This window comes from Papaver somniferum, chromosome 1 (assembly GCF_003573695.1).
Source record: "Papaver somniferum cultivar HN1 chromosome 1, ASM357369v1, whole genome shotgun sequence".
NCBI lineage: Eukaryota > Viridiplantae > Streptophyta > Magnoliopsida > Ranunculales > Papaveraceae > Papaver > Papaver somniferum.
This window is the reverse complement of record NC_039358.1, coordinates 18,592,360-18,606,573: the sequence shown is the minus strand read 5'-3', so window position 1 is coordinate 18,606,573 and position 14,214 is coordinate 18,592,360.

Below are 14,214 nucleotides of genomic sequence, written 5' to 3'. Positions count from 1 at the left end.
CTCCGCATCACCGTCCGATCTACCTACCAGCTCCACATCCCACGGCTAATCTTCGCGAAACATCAAAATCTTTATCCCTGCCTCACACCTTAATACCCAAATACCTAATACCCTTCTTCCCAAAACAGTCGACCTCTCCTCCATCACTTCTCCACAGCAGAGCCTTCCCCTTCCACCAACTCCACAACTGCTCTACCGTACCACCATGTCTGCCAAACCACCCTCTTCCCCGACATCACAGACGCCACCATCTCTCCTAACTGTCAAGTTAGTTCATCCATTTCACGCATCTCACTGATGGCATGTGAACTCGAGGAACTAGGTTGATAGCTATGATTCGACGCAACAGAGACATGGAGAAGGAGCAGAGAAGAAAGAGGAAGGATGGGTCAGCGATTGATTGAAGAAATTGCGCCATCAAAGTAAGATTTTACGAAACCCTAATTTCTCAATATTTGGGATTTTTATAGAAAACCCTAATTTCTGTTAGGGAGAGCATAGGGAAGCTAGAGTAGGGAGATGGGTATGATTGAATTAGGTGAATTAGGTAAAACCGAACCCTAATTGTACTGTTTTTAATTTGGGAATTTTTTTTTGGGTAAAACCCTAATTGTGTCTGTGGACTATAAATTGAGGGTTGTGGGTGTGTTGTAAAGGTATGCTTGGAATAGCCAGCATCCAGGACTTTCATGTCCTGTTAATGTTTTTAATTTCAGTTCAATTTCAGTTATGTTCATGTCTACTATGTTCTGTTGATGTTACTGTTAATCCTGTTGCTCCCTGTTAGTGTTAGTTTATCATGTTAGGTTAAATTAATTCCTGTTTATGTTTCTGTTAATGTGTTTATTTTCATATCCTGTTGATGATCCTGTTAATTTGTTAATGCTCCTGTTATGTTAAACTTGCTATTAGTTTGATGGAATGCTAGGCTAGATACCTTTGAAGCATTGAACTGATTGTGCAATGGAAGAAATCAGTGCTCATAGCAAGCTGATTATCTTGCCATTCCATTTTTGTATGCTTAGGATGCAATGTGTTGATTGAGCATTGGGAGAAATTACTGCTCATAGCAAGCTAATTCTCTTCCCATTCTATTTGTATGACTGTATTCTTCCCTTGGCCTTGCATTGTCACCGCTGATAGCTTCTCATCTTCCCTGCCCTTGGCTTAGGCCTTGGTTCACTTCCATTGTTGTTGTTTAGTTCTTTGCTGTTAGTCATTGTCTTGTTTTATTTACTGCATTGCCTTTGCTTTATTGCCTTGTTTTCCCACTGTTTTCTTCCTTGCTTGTGCTACTGCTGCTGTTGCTTCCCCTGCTGTTGCTGCTGTTGCTGCAGCTGCTGTTGCTGCAGCTGGTTAAGGCCTAAGTCCTACTGCTGCTGCCTTTTCCCTGTCTGCTGCTGCTGCAACTGAGCCCAAAGCTCACTTCAACACTGAGCCCAAGTTCAGTTCATTGAAACCAAAGGCTAAAAGCCCAGGTTTAATCCCAAGGCCCAGTGCAGTTCACTTTCTAAGACCAAAAGCCCATCAGTCCACTGAACTTAACCAAAGCCCAGGTCATAAGCTACAAAGCCCAAGGTTTAGTTCACAACCAAAGGCCCAGAAATAGGTTCAGAACAAGAAAAGCCTAGCTTAACCTGAGGCTCATCCAACTGAGCCCAAGGCTCAGTTCACTCCATTGAACCCAAGTTCAATTCCAAGCCCAACAGTTCCAAAGGGTATTCAAAGCCCATTGATATTCAAGACCCTTTGGTATTCAAAGCCCATTAGCAAATTTAGAACCCAAAATAGCTAGAAACTACAAAACACACCCAGTCTCTGTGGATCGACCCGTACTTGCACGAGCTATAACTGACAACCGTGCACTTGCGGTATTACTGTAGGCCCGCGTTTTCATTGCGCTTCATTTTTATATACCCATCTTTGAGGCCTACCAACTTCTACCATACAAGGTTATCTCCTCTCATCCAGTCTTAACAACAACCAGTTATTTTCGTAGCCTCTTATCCCTTTTACCTATAGGGCTTATGGTTACGAGACTGCACCCTAAGTGGGGTTTTCTTCGGGCCGAGTGCAGTATAAGCCAAGACTTGTCAAGAATGGCAAGGTACGGTTCAAACGTCCCTGACACTCTTGACTCAACCGTGTACCTCGGCGCCTTGATCAGATCTGCACTCCTTGGGAGAGTCCTTATTACCTTAGTCGCCCAACCCAAGTCATATGCTTAAGCTGAGAATCCAAGGTGCCTCTCCCGGATGGGCTTTATTGACCCCAAGTCTCCATGACTCAGGTTCCGGTGGCGGTGTAGCCTTTCCCTGAGCCATGCAACAGGTACCCCCTAATATGACGTACTTTAGGTCTTACATTTGCCTCTTGCGAAATTTTATTCGCGAACTAGGGTGTACGCCATAAAGGTTCGCCCCTTTCTTTTATGTCATTGTTCTGTGATTATCTCTGCGAAAATTTCGCACATCATGATCTTGTTTTGATATGAATAATCTTGCAACTATTCTTTCAGAATCTATAACTTCTCAAAGCTTCTTACGGATAATATCTTTTTAAGTACAACCTGTTCTATGGTCTGTCAATTCTATGACCAACATCTCTACCTTATGGATCCATTAATCTATAAGCTCCTGTTCCAACTATCTCCTTAATGATGTAAGGTCCATCCCATTTTTCGCTAATTTTCCACCATTTTCTCGCTGATATATTGGTGTCTCTCGCAGAACTAAATCTCCTGGTTGGAATTCGCGTACTTTGACACGTTTATTATATTCTCGGGCTAATCTTCGCTGATAATATCACCCGGGCAAGCGCGTTATGGCAGGCTTAATTAGAACTTTTTTCGGTGATTGGTGAGCTCTGCTCCGGAATTCTCCATATGTTGTAAAGCTTTTTCTCTTCTTTCTTCTAATTCATCAAGTTAATTTAAAATCAAACCCGCACTAAGATTTTTCTCCCAAGCTTCTCTTTTTGTTGTCGGAATAACAACTTCTGTTGGTAACACCGCTTCAACGCCGTATGTTAAACAAAAAGGTGACATTCTAGTAGCTTTATAAGCCCATACTGCATTATGTACTTGTTCGCACCATGCTCTGTGATGTCCTTCCAATTTCTTCTTTAATATATCTGTAATTGTTTTGTTTGTTGCTTCTACCTGCCCATTAGCTTGTGGATATAAAGGAGTAAACTTTCCACATTTTATCTTGAATGCATTAAGTAGCATTTATATATTTTGTCCTTCAAATTGTTTCCCATTATCAGATACCAACTGCGCAGGAATTCCAAATCTGCAAATGATATTTTCGAATATGAATGTAAAGATATCTTTGTCGCGAATATGTTGTACTGCTTTCACTTCTGTCCATTTTGTGAAATAATCTGTTGCGATTATTAAATATCTTATTTGTCCAGAACCTGGTAAAAATGGCCCCACAATATCTAAGCCCCACTTTCCAAAAGACCACACACTGGTTGAAGATGATAACGGTGCTCCAGGTGCATGTATTTTCTTTCCATGCCGCTGACAATCTTCGCAGCGCCTTGATATTTGTTTTGCATCTTCGTGCATGTATGGCCAGTAATAGCCTTGCATTTTTGCTCTATGTGCCAAAGATCTTCCCCCGCTATGATTGCCAGCATCCCCACTATGTAACATTTTTAGCACTTTTTCTCCTTCCTCTCGTGTCAAACATCTGAGTGAAGGTCCTTTAAAATATTTTCGGTATAGCAGCCCATCTCTTAATTCATAATTCGTTGCGCGACTTTTTAACTTGTGTGTTTCTAATCTAATTCTTGGTGTTTCTCCTTTCGCCAAATATGCATGAAGTTCCATTCTCCAGTCTGCGATATTGTTCGTTTGTTCTTCTTCTTCATTGTCTATTATCATCACATCCACTTCTTCTTCTTCTTTATTGATTGATGGTGACAGAAGTGTTTGTATTTTTATGTATCTCGCAGTTGGATCTGTCATCATGCTTGAGATGAAAGCAAAAGCATCTGCGAGTCTGTTATCCTTTCTTGAAATGTGCCTCCATTTTATTTTTGGGATTTTCGCTGACAATTCTTCAACAAGCTTCTTATATTTCTTCAAGGATGGTTCATTTGTAGTATATTCTCCCTTTATTTGGCGAATAACTAGCTGCGAATCACTAGTGATCCTGGCATTTTCTAGTTTCATTTCTATTGCGAATTTTAAGGCATGTATCACAGCTTCATATTCGTTTCATTATTAGTGGATGCAATTCCAATCTGAATGAAAAAGCCATCTTTATTCCTTCTGGCGAAATTAAAACAATTCCAACTCCATTTCCTTCTCCATTTGATGATCCATCTACCAATATCTCCCATCTATTTGGTTCTGTTAATAAATCTTTTGGATCTCCGTGTTCTTCTTCTATATCCATCATTTCTTCTACGCTTCATCTTCTTCTAAAGGAAATTCTGCCAAGAAATCTGCAACAACTTGTGATTTTGGTGAAGACAAAATTTCATATTTAATATCAAAGTGGCCTACTTGTGCATTCCATCTCTCCACTCTTCCTGATCTTTTAGAATTCTTCATCACTGATTCAATTGGTACTTTTGTTAATACCTTTATCTTGTGCGCTTGAAATATATGCGGAGCTTAAATGATGCATAAACTAATGCTAAGATTAACTTCTCAATCTTTGAGTAATTCTTCTCGGCAGAGTATTAAAAGTTTTGCTAATGTAATAAATGGGTTTCTCCACTCCTGCGTCTACTCGCAATAACACAACACTTAATGCATGCGACGTCGTCGCAAGATAGATCAATAATTCTTCTCCTGATTCTGTTTTTGTAAAATAGTTGTATTCATAAGATGTTCTTTGATCCCTTGAAAAGCTTTTTCACATTCATCAGTCCATTTAAATTTCGCACCCTTCTTGAGTATATCGAAAAAATATTTGCATTTGTCTGATGATCGCGAAATGAATCTCCCCAGCGAAGCTAGAAGCCCATTCAACTTCTGTACATCTTTTATTGTTGCTGGTGTTGGCATGTCACGAACTGCTTGCACTTTTTCTGGATCAACCTGTATTCCTTCCTTTGATACAATGTAGCCTAAAAATTTTCCCGATGCAACTCCAATAGTACACTTCTCAGGATTCAATTTAATGTTATACTGCCGCATTTGTTCAAAAATCTCCCTCAGGTCTTGTACATGGTCTTTAGCTTCTTTACTCTTTACTAACATGTCATCCACGTATACTTCTAATGTTTTGTGTATCCATTTTGCGAACACCTTCTCTACCATTCTTTGGTATGTCGCTCCCGCATTTCGCAAACCAAATGGCATTTTCGTGTAACAATATAAACCTCTAGGGGCGAAAGAAAGCAGTATGTTCTTGATCTTCTTCAGCGAGAGGGATTTGGTTATACCCTTTGTACCCATCTAAAGACGATACCTATCATTTCCCCTGCGGATTCCACCATTTGAGGAATATCTGGTAACGGAAAACTATCTTTGGGGCAAGCTTTGTTTAAATCAGTGAAATCTATGCAAATCCTGATTCCTTTGTTTTTCTTTGGGACAATGACCATATTCGCTATCCATTCTGGGTATTTAGCTTCTCTTATGATTCCCGCATCAAGCATTTTCTGTAGTTCTTCTTCTATTTGGGAATGGTAAGTTGTTGCAATTTTTCTTATTCTCTGTTTAAATGGTCTCACATTTTTGTTAATCTCCAACTTGTGGCATGCAATTGATGGATCTATTCCCGGTATCTCATCCATGCTTCCTGCGAAAACATCTTTATATTCTCGCAAAAGTTAACATTCTTTCTTCTTCTTCCACATCCATTTTGGTTCCAATTCTCAATATTAGAGGTTCTTCTATAGTCCCAACGTTTATTTCTTTTGTTGGTTCTGCGGCAGTGTAACTGGGTTTAGGTTCTCCCATTGGTGTGTTGGTTTTTTTATTGTTTTCACAGGTCCTTCTCCTTCTTCCGAAATTTCGCTGGGTATTCCTTTGCCTTCTTTTGCCCTTATCATATATACTCTAAATTCTTCTTCTTTCTTTGCTTCCTTTGCCAACTTTCTGCGAAATTGTTTCTTTTTTGCTTGTCCTTCATAATGCTTTACTTCAATTTGATGACATAATTTCGCATTGTCAACATCTCCTCTGATTTCACCTATTCCATTTGGTGTGGGGAATTTAATACATTGATGCAACGTTGATACTACAACTTTTATCGCATGTATCCATGGTCTTCCTAATAACATATATATGGCGATTCCATATCCACCACGCACAGTGTTACGTGTGTTTCGATCTCTCCAAGTGGAATTCGTACCACTATTTCTCCTTTAGGTTTTGTTGTGGATTCTCCAAAGCCGTGAACAAAATATGTTGAACTGGACATTTCTTCATCTTTAAATCCCATTCCCCGAAATGCATTATAAAATATTATATTCACTGAACTTCCTATATCGATTAAAGTTCTGTTCAATATCCATTCTCCCGTGGATTTTGTTGTTGTCTCCTTCTCTTTTCGCGTAATAGGCACTGTAATAATCAATGGAGATGTGTGGTTCAAATTTTCTTTTGGTATTTCTGCCTCCATGAATGTAATTTTTTGCTTTTCCCAATCTTTCAAGGGTGATGTCTTTTCTACCGCCATAACCTTCCTTCCTTCAAAATTTCGTTTATGTATTCTTCCTTTGATGTTTTCATGGAATTCATTAACCATTGTTTTTGTTATCATATTACACTCCAATCTTTTGTCATTTCATTAATTCTAATCATTTTTCTTTTAACTGGTTCACTGATTTATTTAATCACTTTCTTGATTTGAACAATCTCAACAACAATCTTCAACTTTCGATCTTCATCTCCCTGTTTCTAGCGCCATTATGTAATTGCAGGAAATCCTACACTACACCCCTCATATGATTTCATTATTACTCAACTCATTTTTAGATTTACGCTCTTAATTTTATTGATCAATCTTTGAATATTCTTACAAGAAAAGATAAAGGAATCTAGAATGACCTCTCCTCTAGACTTTCTCTCTCCTACTTACTTGTTTCTTACTCAAAAAAGATCTCCCTCTTTCATTTACAACTGAACGACTATTTATAGGGAAATACATAGTGGATGACAGCTAATCTGTCCTTTATTTTAGGATATGACTTGCGAAATTCTCGCAACCTTACAAATCCTAATCTCACAAACTCTCTAATTTTCGCAGGACCATCACATCTTTCTCATGATTTTAGCTGACGTCGTTATTTATATCATTTCTGAAATTGTTCTGCGATGTTGTTGTGTTGTTGATAATTTCGCTAAGATATTATTGTTGCGAGATTCTGATCCTACACCTTGCCAACCAAATATTCCAGATGGTGAAAAACAAATTGTGAATGCTTTTTTCCTGTCTACAATCATCATAAGTTCATTAAAGTTATGCGGTACTTTAAATGAATTAGTTGTTGTTGTATGAGAGGTTCTTCTTTGCCGATGTTGTCTAGAGATTGTCGTGTGGATGTGTCATGCTTGTTATTGGCAAATACCATCTGGTATTGGTTGTGGAGGTAGAGTCATTCTGTCGTATGAGTCATTTGTATCATTGCATGATTTAGATGTGCACAGAGCAGAGTCCAAGTTTGTCTTGCCTTGTCACATTCAAATAGGAAATATTGGACAGGTTATGGGTATAGGTAACATATCGGGAAAATCTCAGTACTGCTAATGTTTCTGGTATGCAGGGTTTTAAGGGTTGATAATCTTCCGTGAATGACTTTCCATAAGAAAAGTCTGACTTTTTGTGGGTAATTATCTTGCCAATTTTTTTTGTAGTTCTCTACATTGAAGACATGTGTGTTTGTCTGGTGGTAAAAGGAAGAACTTGGAGGTCGTAAAAGGAAGTGTTACATAAAGCGTAATAAAACTTCGAGGTGATGTGCTGTGGGAAGTAAAACATAGACGATAAAAATGGAATCACAAATATAACAAATTAATTAATTGAGAAGGGAAGGGTTTGATACCACCTAGGTTGTACAACAATACTTTCAAAGAATCCAAATGATGGCAATAACAAAAATGGAATGATAGGTGTGGATATCATATTCGATTTGCATCTTATAAGCCCATATCTTGTACTACAAGATATCCAAGCCCAAACTTGTCGCTATGAACATTCTACAACATGACGCTAAAGTTATCCGATCTTGTATTAACTTCTATGTAGTCTAGACCCTCCGTATGGAAGTCGAACAACATATAACATACATATCGATCCAATTTCGGAACACTGTATCATTGAGGGGTATGTCTTCAATGACCGTTATAAGAAAAAAATCTCAGACCTCTTTGTAAAGGTTCCCAAGTTTGATCCCTTAATAAGAAATAATCTCTTTCTTTAATTTATTTTTGTTTAACTTATTATCTTGAAGTGAAGATGTTGCGTTTTTCTGCATTTTCTGCATTTGCGGTTTCCTCGTAAACTGATTTTTCGTATTGGTTTTCATCCTCAACTCTTACAAAGAATGAAAGAAAGTCCAAGGGATGGATGACAAAATGTCTCAACCAATCAGGTATATGGCTCCTCATCAATTCATCCATGATCCCAACGGCAAACCATGTAATGCAAACACAGCAACTTCCAGTTCATGTTCACCACAAAATGGACAATCTAGCTAGAAATTTCTTTTGGGTCCGATCATTAATTGGTAGGACCGATCACAACTAACCATTGTGACTTAGTTTGACAAATCACATAGTAGTATTTAAAGTCTGGTAGAACCAATTCTAAACTTGTTTGGAAGTGTGGTAGAACCGATTCCAAGATGCAATGAATAGCCGGACCAATAAACCTATTGATTTCCCTTTCGATTCATGGAACAAGTTCGTGAATCTACTTCCTTTAAACAAATGTAAAAACTGTTTACTAGGATGAAATCTTCACCATATACCTATACACACATAAATATACAAGATTATGTCGATATCATATCTACGAAGTTCAAAAGATAAGTGTTATACTTCGTAGTCTAATTCCTTAATACTGTGATCATACTATTATGATCATGTCTCTCCACTAGGGCAAAATATACAATATATATACAATATATACATCTTTGAATATTATGTTTTCAATATAAGTGGGCACGGTTCCAGTCATAGGTCTTGGACAGTGAAGCAGACGTCTTGATCTGTGGACCGTCAGTCACCAGTATTTTTTTTAACTCCCCATTTCATTTCCCTTGTTCTAGAAAGATCTAGATAGAGGACCCAGGTAGAGAAATTTGATATAAGTACCTAAGTGGTCGAAGGTAGAGGTACCTTGATAGATGATTTGGTAAAAAGACCTGGGCAGACGGTGGACGGATGATGAATACTCAGAATCCCGTACAAAATTTTCTGCTTGCGTGTTGTCTGTTATGGAAGCTGTAGAAACCTCATAAGATTTCGTAATCCGGTGTTTGACCGCAACCCTTGAAGCTAATAAACTGGGTTATCATTTTCAAAAAATATCACTCAATTTGGAGTTGTCTAAGTCGGTCAATGAAGCATACACATTTGTAATTTTTAATCCAGTGTAAATTTTTTAGATCCCGTAGTCTTGATTGTAGAGATCTATCTTTCTGCTCGCGAAAATGCGGGGGTCAAACAACCACACCCAACAATTCGTTTGGCAATCTGAGAGGACTTGGTCCAATATACTTTCTAGAGAATCAAATAGACAGTCAGACTCAATCTAAATAAAGTATATCAAAGAGTTTAATATCTCTAACTCTTAATTCAATCCGCAATCAGCAAATAGAAATCTGCGAGCCCGATTGAATAGGAGGAAGTACTTGAACAACACCCAAAACCAATGTTCAAGTGTCAATCAATGTAAATCAACAACCCAAGGTTGGATATTCTAATTGATTGATCTTAACGCACAACCTGTGATATTTAAATTATATAACAAAATATAATGCGGAAAAGAAATAACACAGACACCAGAATTTTGTTAACGAGGAAACCGCAAATGCATAAAAACCCCGAGACCTAGTACAGATTGACACCACACTGTATTAAGACGCTACATACACTAGCCTACTACCAATTAACTTCGGACTGGACTGTAGTTGAACCCTAATCAATCCCACACTGATTCAAGGTACAGTTGCGTTCCTTACGTCTCTGATCCCAATATGATACTACGCACTTGATTCCCTTAGTTGATCTCACCCACAACCAAGAGTTGTTACGACCCAAAGTCGAAGACTTGATAAACAAATTTGTCTCACACAGAAAAGTCTATAGGATTGAATAAATTTGTCTCTCAAAGATATACCCAAGAGTTTTTTGTTCCGTCTTTTGATAAATCAAGGTGAATAGGAATCAATTGATAAACCGGACTTATATTCCCGAAGAACAGCCTAGTATTATCAATCACCTCACAATAAACTTAATCGACTAGCGAAACAAGTTATTGTGGAATCACAAACGATGAGACGAAGGTGTTTGTGATTACTTCTCTATCTTTGCTATCGGAGATATAAAATCTCGAGACAATTATTTCAATTGTACTCAACACGATAAAAACAACAAGATCAGATCACGCAACTACAAAGATGATAGTTGGGTCTGGATTTACAATCCCAATGAAGTCTTTAAGTCGTTAACCTACAGGGTCTCGATAAGAAACCTAAGGTAAAAGGACAATCAACTCTAGTTATGCAACTAGTAACACACAGGAGGTGTGGGGATTATGTTTCCCAGTTGCTAGAGTTCTTCTTTATATAGTTTTCAAATCAGGGTTTGCAATGTAAGTTACCTTGGTAACAAATGAATAAATAATCACCGTTATATGAAAAACCTGATTGAACCAAGCTAATATCTTTCAACTGTTAGATCGAACTTAGCTTGTAACACACAAATGAAACGTACCCTCGTTTAGGTTTATGTAACCGTACCTAAACGTGTACACCATGTTGGTTCACAAATAGTTAACCAAAGTTAGCCATATGTTTACTCTCATATCAACCTTATTCATCTCAACCATAACTAGTTCAAATGACTCAAATGAAACTAGTTAAAGAGTTTTTCAATTGTTATAGAAAACACAATTGAAACCAAATCAGTTTGATTCACTAGAATCAATCATGAACATTATAGCCACGGTTTGCAAAGATTGCATTCCTTATGATTTAAATGTTTAAGTCCATGAACTGACCGATTTGACAAAGTAACCAGCTTAAGTATGCGTACGGTTATGCGTACCTAAGCAGCCATATTTGAGTTTGTAAAGTTTCCAAACTCAGCAGAAATTTTCGGTTCGAAAACTTCCGCCAGTATGCGTACGGGTACGCTTATATCCAAACATGGTTACATTCTCAACTCTTTATTTCAATTATTGAAACATTCTTCTATAATGACAATATCCATTTTCATACACTATTAGCATCAAAGCAATTTTCAAGATATTGAAATAATCATTATCGAAACATTCCAAGCCTACATCAAATGATTGTATCACACAAACCATGTAAGATGTTACTCGGAAATTTTATCATGATATAAGATGAACTTGGTCTAAGAGAAAGCTTACCAACACATATTTCGAGAAATATGTAAGCGAGATATACTCAGCTCGAAATCTCAAATGTGTAAAGAGAAAACTATATCGTAACACGACTTATGTCTTAATATAGGAGATAGTAGAAATAGACTTTCCAAGTGATAGATGAGTTCAAGTCTCCACATACCTTTTGTCGAAGAAGATCCACAAGCTCCCCTTAGTAGTTCTTCGTCTTCAAATGATGTACTCTGTGAAATCTAAGCTCAACTACACTATCTATGTCCTAGTCCGAGACATCTATAAATCGGCTAGAAATCAAGACTTATAGTTATGATCACTAACATTGACAAACATGCTTGAGATAGAAACGTATGCGAGTTCGACCGAGCATTTCTCTAACAATCTCCCCCTTTGTCAATTTTAGTGACAAAACTATCAATACATATGGATTACAAAATAGATAGAAATTGTAGCTTCTCATCCAAATGCTTGATCTCCTTGGCATCTTCAACGCGACTCGAAATCTTCATCACTTCCAAGTACTCCATGATCCTAAAGGTTGTAAGTTCAGCACCACAGTTGTTGAAGATCCGTAGCGATAACAATGATAAAACAAAATGTTCTCAATCATTGTTATACAGTGTCATAATATTATTACACAGCATCAAAATCCAATTGTATCACAACTTTGACAATAATACTATGGTGATATGCATCACTCCCCTTAGTCAATACTTCATCTCAACATGAAAACCAACCCCCCATACATAATGATCCGTAAACCATATGTATTTGTAGTATCACACTACACATTAATTCTCCCCCTTTTGTCAATATAAATTGGCAAAGGTACGAAAACTGGTGGGATCCTCATGAAACTTTCACAGAGATAGTCCATGACCAAAAGAGAATACCATATTAACTTATTTAGATGCCATAATAAAGCCGAAGCTAAATGCATTCATCAAGGAGTTTATAAAGATAATCCGAAGATAGTTTATCTCTTTCTCAACACAATCAGTATATCAAACAGATATAAATCCGTGAACTTGATTGGTGTGAGAAAAACTCGGATGGTAAAGTCGTTATGGTACCATTTGAGTTTTTCTCACACTGCTTCTAGTATACGGCTTAAAAACCTCGGGACCTAGTCCAGACTTGAATACCAAACTGTATTAAGCCGTTACAGTCTCTAAAATACTACAAGTTTACTTCGGACTGGAATGTAGTTGAGACCTAACCCAGTATCACATCAATTAAGGTACAATCGCGTTCCTTACGCCTCTTGAATCTCGCAAGACCATGCACACTTGCTTCCCCCGGATAACTTCCTTTATAGTCTAGGAGTTACTACGGCCCAAAGTCGAAGACTTATAAACAAATATGTCTCCCACAAATAAGTCTGTTATTTTTGGTTTCCGTCTTTAGATAAAGGTAAAGGTGAACAAGAAACACAACTGATAATCCAGTCTTATAGCACTTACTGCAGCCTTGAAATATTAGTCACCTCACAATAACCTGACTGACTAACATAAGAAGTTTTTTCAGAATCATAAGAGTCTGAGACGTGATTACTTTTTAGATCTTACCTATCGGAGATAGAACTCGAGATAATCTTAGAGAAGATTAAACTCAATACGATATAATAGTAAGATCAAGATACATAACTACAGAGAAAATAGGTGGATTTGGCTTCACAAATCCCAAGCGAAGTCTTTAAGTCATTAAACCTAATAATGGTTTTCAGAAGAACTAAAAACCTAGGTTAATGGAGAATCGACTCTAGGTTGCAACTAGGATACAAGCAAGTGTCGGGATTAGGTTTCCCAGCTGCTAGAGTTCCTCCTTATATAGTCTTTCAAATCAGGGTTGCTTACAATCAAAGATGAGATAGCTTTTTAACAAAGCAATTAATATTCACCGTTAGATAAAAACCTGACTTGACATTCAAGCAAAGATTTCTTAGAAAATAAGCAATCAATCTCCACCGTTAGATGGTATAGCTTGATATTCACAAATGAAATATACTTATATTCATATATGGATGAACCGTACCTAAATGTGTATATCGAGTTATATCAATAATAGTTAACCGAAGTTAGCCATGTGAACACTTTTGGCTCAGCTATTTTCATCACACACTTCTAGACTCAATCTGATAATCAACCAATTGTGATAGATGATCAAATATATCTAAATGTGTTTTAAGAGAGTTGTTCAAACGCTCAATATCTCATGGAAATATATGTGAAGCATTTGAAACAAGTTCGGCTTGGTTTATATGTGTACGAAGTACTTATACAAGAACCAATTCATGAACCTAATGCCATGGTTTGCAAACTAAGTTCGTATACCTTAAAGGCATTGAAATTCAGGCACTTCAGTTCGCAAACAGAGTTCGCAAACGAACCTGAGTTCATGGTTATAGAAAAATAGTTTGCATACAAATTATGTGAACAACTTGTCATAACTGCAAATTTAGAACCTAATTAACCATTGAGTTCGCAAACTACAGTTTCGGACCTTGCGTAGTCTTTCCGTTTGCAAACTATCGTTCCTGACCCAACAAGTAAACCTGTTCGCAAACATAATTCGCAAACAAGAGTTACGGACACATACATATCAACCTATTCTCAAACACAGTTCTCAAGCAAGAGTTTCGGACCCGACTAGT